Here is an 11,890-nt window from a genome sequence, read left to right on the forward strand (position 1 = left end):
TTTTAGTTGGATCAATGAAGTACATAGTTCAAGAAATATAGAACTGCAAGAGATGATGTAGGGAAAATAAGTAACCACTTGCACTCCCGTAAACGGATTTGCATTTACCACCTGAAAGTTGTTATTTACCAGATGTGTAGAATATCTATGGATGCTAACTCAACACATTACTGTAACTTTTTTATTTAGTAATATTAGTGATGAAGTTGTTAATCTCATTCTAAATATGTACCTTTTGGAGGTAGGTACAACAGGGAATGAAAAGTATATAGAAGGATAGAAAATTTAAGTAGACACCTCTCCCTGCACACCCCCTCCAAAAAAGAAAAGTTATCTAAGATCTACATGCTGAATTTTATAGACCAGACATTTTGAAGAAATCTTGAGTCCTATATATATGGCTGTGAATATTTAGAACCAGTAATAAGTGTTGTATCTATGACCTGATTGAATGAAATTAGAAGCTTGAGAAAAATGAGTAGTACTAATAATATCCAAAAACTAAATAAATTTAATTAAGAAGACATGAGTACTCCCCTCAAGGGAAACAAGCAGAAACAAAAATAATTTAATAAACTCATAAACATGAATTTTTGTGAAGGTGTCAACATTGATGTTAGAGCCTCAGTGGCTTTTTAGGGAAATTATGATTGATCCAGGAATATTAAAAAATAAACAATATCTTGAATTCTACCGACTGTTAGAATGTAGTTCATATATTACAGGTTTGATATTTAGTAGTTATAATTTTCAAACTGCCACATTACCAGGAAGAGAAAATAACCAGGTGCATGGGTAAGAGTAAAAATCCCATACACTATTGTTTTGCTTAGTAATAACTCAGTGCTTCCAATAAAAGGTAGATAAAGTGATTTTAGGGCTTCTCAGGTGGCGTTAGTGGTAAAGAACCCACCTGCCAATGCAGGAAATGTAAGAGAAGCAGGTTTGATCCCTGGGTCAGGAAGATCCCCTGAGGAGGGCATGGCAACCCACTACAGTGTTCTTGTCTTGGGAATCCCATGGACAGAGCAGCCTGGTGGGCTACAGCCCACAGGGTCATAAAGAGTTGGGCACAACTGAAGTGATTTAGCACAGCATAGCCCAAAGTGATTTTAGCAGATGAGTTCTTTGGGATGGTAGTCTCTGGACACTGCTCTGGAGGTTGTCTAAGAAATATATCAACTGTATACCAGAGATCAAATTGCTAATATCCACTGGATCATGGGAAAAGCAAGAGAGTTCCAGAAAAGCATCTATTTCGGCTTTATTGACTATGCCAAAGCCTTTGACTGTATGGATCACAATAAAGTGTGGAAAATTCTGAAAGAGATGGGAATCTGATCTGCCTCTTGGGAAATTTGTATGCAGGTCAGGAAGCAACAGTTAGAACTGGACATAGAACAACAGACTGGTTCCAAATAGGAAAAGGAGTTCGTCAAGGCTGTATATTGTCACCCTGTTTATTTAACTTATATGCAGAGTACATCATGAGAAATGCTGGACTGGAAGAAACAAGCTGGAATCAAGATTGCCAGGAGAAATATCAATAACCTCAGATATGCAGATAATACCACCCTTATGGCAGAAAGTGAAGAGGAACTCAAAAGCCTCTTGATGAATGTGAAAATGGAGAGTGAAAAAGTTGGCTTAAAGCTCAACATTCAGAAAATGAAGATCATGGTATCCGGTCCCACCACTTCATGGGAAATAGATGGGGAAACAGTGGAAACAGTGTCAGACTTTATCTTTCTGACTCCAAAATCACTGCAGATGGTGACTGCAGCCATGAAATTAAAAGACGCTTACTCCTTGGAAGGAAAGTTATGACCAACCTAGATAGCATATTCCAAAGCAGAGACATTACTTTGCCAACAAACGTCCGTCTAGTCAAGGCTATGGTTTTTCCTGTGGTCATGTATGGATGTGAGAGTTGGACTGTGAAGAAGGCTGAGCGCCCAAGAATTGATGCTTTTGAACTGTGGTGTTGGAGAAGAAGACTCTTGAGAGTCCCTTGGACTGCAAGGAGATCCAACCAGTCCATTCTGAAGGAGATCAGCCCTGGGATTTCTTTGGAAGGAATGATGCTAAAGCTGAAACTCCAGTCCTTTGGCCACCTCATGCGACGAGTTGACTCATTGGAAAAGACTCTGATGTTGGGAGGGATTGGGGGCAGGAGGAGAAGGGGACGACAGAGGATAAGATGGCTGGATGGCATCACTGACTCGATGGACGTGAGTTTCAGTGAACTCTGGGAGTTGGTGATGGATAGGGAGGCCTGGCGTGCTGCGATTCATGGGATCGCAAAGAGTCGGACACGACTGAGCAACTGATCTGATCTGATCTGATCTGATGCCTTACAGAGAAGCTTTTAGTAGGAGAGCTATTTTGATCCTTTGGCTGGACTTTGTAAAATGTCAGCCAATTCCTTAGGCTCACCAAAATTTCTATATCCACTTCCCCTAAAATTGATCAGAATTTCATAGATCACATAAAAACATTCTAAATAAATTTAGAAGATACTTTCAATCTTAGAATCTCAATTTTAAAATTTGTGATGTTTAAATTTTATGTCAGTCATTTGTTCTAAATAACACAGTGATTAAGATTCCTATTCAGGAACATTGATAATAATCAGTATGTTTTTTAATCAAAATTAGCAATCATGGTTATAGGATTTCACAATTTCATTGTGTGTAGAATTAACAGAAGAGATCATAGAAAAAGAGAAAAGTGTGAACAGAAAATGATGACTGTGTAGAGGGGAGGGGAAAGGACATTCAACTAGTGGCGGGGTTTGAACAAAAATTTGAGAAATGTGAAAAAGCCTTGCTGCATATGAGAAAGAATCCTGGTAGTGGTGCTACATCATAGATCATCAGTATTTCAGGATTTAAGGCAGTAGACTTTATCTTATTGTATGAGTCCAGTCTCCACAATTTTCTTTCTGGGTTTGGCAGTTCTTATTCTACAGGTCTGAAATAGTAGAACCATTAGAATTTCTCAACATTCTTTCCTCACATAATACAGAGATCCTGTTACTTCTCATGTGAAATGTGGATAGACCTCTTAGTTTGAAACAAAGAACAATGAGGAAAGCACATAATCCAATAGTTCTTATAGGTTCAGTGTATTTCCCACAGAGAAAAGGTTATGTGTATATGGCTCTATCTGTATATCTATATCTTTATCTCCCCTTAAGGGCATAAAACAGAAATACAAACAAGAGGTATACTTTAATCTTGAAATTCTTCCATTTATATCTCAAGTACTGCTATACCAAGATAGATAACCGACTATTTTGCCTCTGTTAAAGGAAAAACATGAATATATGCCTTTATTCCATCTCTTAGAGCTTCAAAGAATTTATAAATATGTAAAATCAGTGCTTTTTTAGTGCACTGAAATGCTCTATTTTAGTCATAATGATATATTAATCTGTTCATCAGACATATCACACATATGGAGAACTTATTTTAATATAGATAATATTCTTAGTGACAGTCATACCCTCCCAACTCACACACACTTGGAGATTTTGCCCTTTCTTCTCTCCAGAGTTCAGTTCACTACTCACTTGTCTTCAAAACTGAGATTGATAAGACATGGCTAGTCACCTGTATTGCTCTGAATCCTATACATATCTTCCTCAGTTTCTGGTGGGATTACATCATAAGTTAAAAATAGCATAGGTAAAAAGTGCATATAATACACCTAACCTACTGAATGTCATAGCTTAGCCTCACTTACCTGAAATGTGCTCAGAACACCTACATTAGCCTATAGATGGGCATATACATTTAACACAAAGGCTATTTTATAAGAAAGTGTTGAATATCTTATATAATTTATTGAATACTGAAAGTGAAAAACAGGATGGTTGTGTGGATGTACAGTGCTTCTAAACATGTTTGCTCTCATGATCACGTGGTTGACGGAGCTGCAGCTCACTGTACTGCCCAGCAGCAGGAGGGTATCTTACTACATATGGCTAGCTTTGGAAAAAATCAAAATTCAATATCCACTGTACTGTTTCTACTGAATGTATATTGGTTTGCACTATTGTAAAGTCAAACAAAAATTGTAAGTCAAGCTACTGAGTTGCAGATCATCTATATATAAGAGTTCAAGATTCAGTACATTCATTAGGATACTCCGTTTTTTATCCCATGACTAAAATTAATTTCTAGTTTTATACATTGGGATTTTTAACAGTCTTAAGCTCAGAGTGGGCTTCCCAGGTGGCACAGTGGTAAAAAAAAAAAAAATCTGCCTGCCAATGCAGGAGACTCAAAAGATGTGGGTTCAATCCCTGGGTCAGGAAAGACCCCCTAGACAAGGAAATAGCAACCCATCCCAGTATTCTTGCCTAGGAAATCCCATGGACAGAGGAACCTGGTGGGCTATAGTCCATGGGGTTGCAAAGAGTCGAACATGACTGAGCATGCAACAATCTCTCTCAAGCTCAGAGTAGAGAAGGATAAATAACTCCTTTGATGTTAGCCCTTAATAGAATCAATTTTCATCCAACCACCTTTCTACTCCCTAGAAACTCAGGACAGGAGGTTTCCATTGTCTTCCTTTCCATCTCCCTAGTCTTGTTTTTCTACCTTTTGGTTCAGGTTGAGAAATGTGTGCTTGTGTTCATCATCAAGACAGACCCTACTTGGTATGATCCCACATGTCTCTTCCTGGGCATGCTCTCTGTGCATGACCTGAAGTCTAGCACTGTAATCCTTCCCTTAATTATCACTCTCTTCCAGGTCAGTGACAGAGATCAATTTAAAAACTTACCTGACTTAGATATCATGCATCCACTTTGAGGCCACAGAAAGACAATGATGTTACCCATGAGAAAGCATAACAACAACAACAAAAAAGCAAAAGCAAAATAGTTGAGTTGCAAGACAGGGAAGGATATATTGCACAGTGGAGAAGTTGACAGTCCATTCACAGTAGCAGCAAGTCAGTAGTAATACATGAGCTCGGAGGCAGATAGATAGACATGTTGGTAAACATGTTGATGGGATCTTCTCTTGCTTCTTTTTTCTCAGTGAAAGTGGAATCTAGTTTATCATCTAAGAGTGAAGTTAGGGGAAGTGTGACAGAGGTTTGGATTAAAAGAATACAGGAAATAATTTTGAGGTGACAGAAATTAAGAGACTTCAAAATTAAATGTATTATTAGGGTCCCACTTGATATAGTGAATATGAATTCAAAATAAGACCAGTCACTTGGTTGTAGATGATATTTTTCTCTAGCCATCTTTTTAGAAAAGTGCAAGCTTGAGATCTCTGTTATAAAAATAAGCCAAAGATTGCCTCTGTACATAGGCCTCTCTGACCTAGGGACCATTCATATCAGAGGCTATGAGACTGGTGTCCCCGTGGTTATTTAGATCACAACCTGTGTGATTGTATGCTGAACATCTGGACTGGCGTCCGTCATTTAAAAATATTTACCAATATGATAAATGAGAAAGTGGAAGAATACAAATTGCAGTAGAAATATAACATATAAACATACTTTAGTATAAAAGAATAGCAGTCCTTATTGAAGCAGTGACATTCCATCATAACCTTAAAATGAATAGGAAATGAAAAGGCCTAGGGAAGTATCAGACATAGAAGCAAAAACATGAATCAGAATCTTAAAGGAGACAGTGAAAGATAGTCTGGACTGGTCGAGACTCAGGGAAACTTAAAGATGAGCTGTGTAGCAGAAAGTGATGCCAAGAACCAACAAGACTATAAAGGCTCTTGTTGGTCCTTTGGGATGTTATCAGTTATAATCCATGGAAGTTATAGACTTTAATTCAGGCATACTTCAGTTTTAAATCTTGGTCATATAGTGATTAAGTTAATAAAATGTGGAACTAGAGATATCTGGATTCAGTTCCTAAAATCGCCCTTCATTTGCTATAAAAATTTTACTTAAATCATTTAATCTAATGGTCTCACTACTTCCTTGACTTTTTAGTGGTAATTTCCTATTTACAAAGGTTGTTTTGAAGATCAGTGAAAGAAGGGTTTTTTAGCATTAAACATAGGCCCAGAAAGTGATGACCTCTCAGTATATAAACATAATACTTTCTTATTGTTCTGAGGTTTCCTAATATTTTCCCACAAATTTATTTCATATCAAAACACTCAGAAAACCTTTGGGAAATAATAATATCCTTATTTGTTACCTTATGGGATAGTTAATATTAATTAGAGTAATTTAAGTTTTGTAGTTTGGGAAAAGGCCCCATATCCTGGAGGACCACTGATTCCCGTGCCACCTACACTGTTAAATCCAGTGGGATTTGATGCTGGGTATAATCCAGCTGATATTCAATGATCACACTTCTTAGCACCTGCTCTCATGCAAGATGGCTGTCTAGATTACTCTGAACCTCTAATTTGGGTGAGTTGATAGAGATACAGGACAGAAAAAGAAAGAAGGCGGCTACATTCAAACATCTGCATTTAAATTATGAGACCCTTCCTCAAAAAGGTAATGTCCATCTCTTCAAAAATACTCTTAGTAAAGTTAAGAGTAAATCTTGTAGACATGTAAAACGCTAAAAAGGTGTAGTGAACTCTGTTGATTTTCTAAAGTATATGGAGCATATGGTCATAGACACTTCAAATAAGAGTTAAAGTAGCATTTAACTCCTTGACCAGGATAAGCTTTGAGGTCAGATTCAACTCTGAGCAAGGAAGAGCCATGTTCCTCCCAGTCAGCATTAGATGTTGATCAGTCATGGTGAATGTTTGTGGGAGGAGGAATATTACTTTTGACCTAGATACTGCAAGAACAGTGGTTTGCAAAAGGAAGTTAATAAAAAGGAGGGGGAGAACATTACAATCAGAGAAGTATGTGAAAAAGGCACAATTTCACAAAGAAGCATGTTGTATTTGGGGAATAGTTAGAAGTTAGTTGTTACCCCCATGGGAGGTACAGAAATAATATCTTAAAATGCTCTGTGTAAGATAATGTGCTAATTTGTTAACATGCATTAACAGCATTTATTTTCTCCACTTTACAGTTGAGGAAACCGAGAAAAAGATGTAATCAGTGCATGTGCTGTGCTGTGTGCTTAGTCGCTCAGTCGTATCTGATTCTTTATGACCCCACGGATGGTAGCCCACCAGGCTCTTCTGTCCATGGGGATTCTCCCGGGAGGAATGCTGGAGTGGATTGCCATTGCCTCCTCTAAGGGATCTTCCCAACCCAGGGATCAAACCCGGATCTCCCACATTGCAGGCGGATTTTTTACCATCTGAGCCACCAGGGAAGCCCATAATCAGTATATAGAACACAACTAAAAGTTTTTATGGAAATACATGCATTTAATAAAAGGGCATAGGAAGAACCTGTGATAGTGAAAATAATCAGACGGAAGGGGAAAAAAAGATGAAACCAAGTTATACCATTACTTATGATAAGTGATACATTTCAAGATTTATTGAACTTTATTTCTTCTGAGTCAAAGATCATGGTCATTTAAAGTATTATGTAAATGATCATTTACAGAGCTCAGGTCAGGCTGGAAAATTTTTCAGAAGACACTGGGAATATTTCTAATACAATATATAGTCAGTTTAACAAGGTCTACGTTCCTCCCAAAATGCTGGGTAATGTGTAAGTCATATTCCAGTTTTGATGACACTTGATCAGACTATAAATTACAATGGAGTAAATAGGACTCAAATATTTGTAATTACATTTATCTCAACAGATCCATTTCTAATTTATGGATATTATGTAGAGTATATTAGAATGGTTAAACAGAATTTTCTAGGATGATAAAAAGAATCTTGATATCGGTCTATTCTTATTTCAAAATTAGATTTCAATTGCTTCATTGTAGATGTAGAATAAATACCTTTAAAATCGGTATACTAACGCATATATATGGAATTTAGAAAGATGGTAACTATAACCCTGTGTACGAGACAGCAAAAGAGACACTGATGTATAGAACAGTCTTATGGACTCTGTGGGAGAGGGAGAGGGTGGGAAGATTTGGGAGAATGGCATTGAAACATGTAAAATATCATGTATGAAACGAGTTGCCAGTCCAGGTTCGATGCACGATACTGGATGCTTGGGGCTGGTGCACTGGGACGACCCAGAGGGATGGTATGGGGAGGGAGGAGGGAGGAGGGTTCAGGGTGGGGAACACATGTATACCTGTGGCAGATTCATTTTGATATTTGGCAAAACTAATAAAATTATGTAAAGTTTTAAAAATAAAATAAAATAAAAAAAATCGATAGACAATAATCATTTAATTCAGGCTGTGAATATTAATAGATGCTTAATAATAATAAAAGAAACACAATGGTTATTTAAAGTAATATCTAAAATAATACTCTATAGATTATCAGGTTTAAAAGAAAAAGGCAAATGTTGAAACACTCACTCAAAAGTGTCTTAACAAATATGACTACAATTATGAAAACTCTTTGTTGGTTATATTTTGCTATTACTTAACATCTGTGACAGCAAATACTGATTTTGGTGTAATGGAAATAGTGTGAACTTTGCAGTCATGCAGAATTATGTTAGAATTCTGACGTCTCAGCCATTCTTTCTGTGAGGCCATTGCATTATCCATAACACTCTGGGGTACTCTGTTTTAATTGATAAAATTTGAAAAATGATATTTAGTTCACATTGCTTTTCCAGCTACAAATGAACATATACAAAGATTCCAGGAAAATATATATATTTTTTCATGTTAGGATCACTAAGTTTTACTTTCTTTCCTTACTTCATTTAAACAATGATAGTAACTGAAATCACACTAATAATGTATGAATCAAAAGTGGTACCAAGTGCATGGATCTTTGTAGTGATCTGTATGTTCAGATATATGTGATCAAAGTAAGAAACAAGGCGTATTGGGGGATGTACTGTGAAGAAAGCTGAGAACCGAAGAATTGATGCTTTTGAACTGTGGTGTTAGAGAAGACTCTTGAGAGTCCCTTGGACTGTGAGGAGATCCAACCAGTCCATTCTAAAGGAGATCAGTCCTGGGTGTTCTTTGGAAGGAATGATGCTAAAGTTGAAACTCCAGTACTTTGGCCACCTCATGTGAAGAGTTGACTCACTGGAAAAGACTCTGATGCTAGGAGGGATTGGGGGCAGGAGGAGAAGGGGACGACAGAGGATGAGATGGCTGGATAGCATCACCGACTTGATGGACGTGAGTTTTAGTGAACTCCGTGAGTTGGTGATGGGCAGGGAGGCCTGGCGTGCTGCAATTCATGGCGTCACAAAGAGTCGGACATGGCTGAGCAACTGAACTGAACTGAACAGAAGAATTAAGGCAGAAAGTTAGGATTTTTGAAAATTAAGCTTAAAATAAGCAGGTTTGTCAATTGGGACTATTTCACTAAAAAGGAGAGAACTTAATGAAGGTATGACTGTTAAAGCTCAAATTTTGTGAAGACTTTTATGCACAAGACAGATAAATCTGTAGAGCTCCGTGGAAAAGGCAGTACTGTTTCACACCTCCTGAGGATACGTTCTGTGACAGTACTAGGAACATGTGTAAAGGACTAGGAAATGAGTAATCATACCTGAGCGTATGTACTCTCAGAAAGTACTTCAGACCTGTCCTAGAATATTATATCTCAGAATGATATTAAGAAAGTTGGGTTAGATGAGATCTTAGATCCTTTCCATTTATAATGCCTGATATTGTTTATCAAAAGATAATTTGACTTAAGTTGAAACCAAATTGTGAATTTAAAAAGTAGTATTGGATTTTACTATACATAGATTGTTAACAGATTTAGAGTTTGTTTTGTTCTTAAATGTGTGAGATTCATGACTTGATTTATGATTAGTACTTTGTGTCTGGTTGCAAGGTTTTTATTTTAGTAATTAGTGTTACTAAATTTTTTCACCCTGAAGTGTAACCTTGGATGTTTTCTAATGTGATGCTTTGGGATCTTCCAGACTTGTTTTTCGTTTGTTGCCAGATTTGGTTGTGATGATCTTGGCACAAAGCTTTTGCCATAAAAAGGAGGATTCTATCAGCAAGAGACAGAAAGCAGCAGAGCAATGGGGCCAGCCAATAAATCCCAAACATCTCCAGACACTTTCTTGCTGATGGGCATCCCAGGGCTAGAGCACCTGCATGTCTGGATTGGGATTCCCTTCTGCTCCATGTATGTGGTGGCTGTGGTGGGGAATATGACCATTCTGGCCGTGGTGAGGACAGAGCGAAGCCTCCACGAGCCTATGTTTCTCTTTCTGTGCATGCTCTCAGTCACTGACCTGGTCCTCTCCACGTCTACACTGCCTCGCATGCTCTGTCTCTTCTGGCTTGGAGCCCAGGACATTGCCTTTGATGCCTGCCTGACCCAAATGTTCTTCATTCATAGTTTTACTGCTATGGAATCAGGCTTCTTTTTGTCCATGGCCATTGACCGCTATGTGGCCATTTGCCATCCACTGCGCCACACCACCATTCTCACCCACACTCGCATCGCTAAAATGGGAGCTTCTGTGGTACTACGGGGAGTGGCCTTCTTTTCCCCACATCCTATCCTGCTCAGACAGCTGCCCTACTGCAGGACTCGAATCATTGCCCACACCTACTGTGAGTTCATGGCTGTGGTGAAGCTGGCGTGTGTGGACACAGGGCCCACCAAGCGTTACAGCCTCAGTATGGCCTTTGTCATTGGTTCCTGTGATGGGTTATTCATTGCTGTGTCTTATGTCCTAATCCTTCGTGCAGTCTTTTGTCTTCCATCGCGGGAAGCAAGTCTTAAAGCCCTAGGCACTTGTGGCTCCCAGTCTGCGTCATTCTCGTTTTCTACTCCACAGCTGTCTTTACCTTCCTCACTCACCGTTTTGGCCACAGTGTGGCCCCCCAAATTCATATCTTCATTGCCAATGTATACCTTCTGGTACCACCTTTTCTTAACCCCATTGTTTATGGTATAAGGACCAAGAAAATTCGAGACCATGTTCTTAGTTCTCTAATGGTAAAGGTTGCTTGATTATACTGAAATTGTTTGCACAGATGGTATAAGAATAAGGAGGGAAGAATATAAATCACTTATCCCTTTTTCATAACTGACATGATGCCTTTTCCACTGGTATCAGACATCTTATCAGATTTTAATGGGGAAGAATGACCATACATGATAGAAATTTCTCAATTCTAATTAAACTAGTACACTTAATATATTCTGTCTGCCTTTGAATTTTGGGGAGCTTATTTAGAGCCTGATGAACTTAAAGGGACTCTCTTCTTTTTATGCTGCTAGTGATCATTCGTGGTGTTAACTGGGGTAGTAGTTTATTTTCAAATACGGAGTGATTTTAAAAGGAAGGAAATCCATGAGAACCTCAAAGAATTCCACATAAAGTATAGGTGATTGAAAAATTAATTATTACTGTAAATATCCAGAGAAGAGGCAATATATCAGGGTTGATGTCCTCTGAATACAACAAGTAATTGTGTTTTATTCCTACAAATTGACAAACTAGACAAGCTGTCAAATAGAAATGTGGAAAAGTTCAACATTGCTATAAATAATCAAGTCCACAGATCTGTAAGCATCGTATTGCTCATAGAGTATTCTCTCTCCACCAAGAGTAACATGTGTCTGCAATTATTTTCTTACCTGAACCAACATGGGATTTCTAAACCTTTATCCTGAAAACAAAATTACTTTATGTTTGATGTTACATACTTGGGAGTTTGCCCAGGGCATTGGCAGCCCACTGAGCTAGATTCAGGTATGCTGGTATTTATATGTAACAAGTCCTTGTTCAGAGATGAAGTCTATTATTACAAATAACTCAATTTCAATTTGTAGTGATTATGCTACTGCTGACATTGAAAATGAAATTATTAAAAGGAATATAAATATTTTACTGG

General features: G+C 37.9%; 1 pseudogene; it reads left to right on the forward strand.

Moving 5' to 3' along the window:
• The first annotated feature begins 10,059 nt into the window (after positions 1–10,059).
• Positions 10,060–11,003, forward strand: LOC129629112 (olfactory receptor 52M1-like; annotated as a pseudogene).
• The last annotated feature ends 887 nt before the right edge of the window (positions 11,004–11,890 follow it).

Source organism: Bubalus kerabau, chromosome 15 (genome assembly GCF_029407905.1).
Source record: "Bubalus kerabau isolate K-KA32 ecotype Philippines breed swamp buffalo chromosome 15, PCC_UOA_SB_1v2, whole genome shotgun sequence".
NCBI lineage: Eukaryota > Metazoa > Chordata > Mammalia > Artiodactyla > Bovidae > Bubalus > Bubalus kerabau.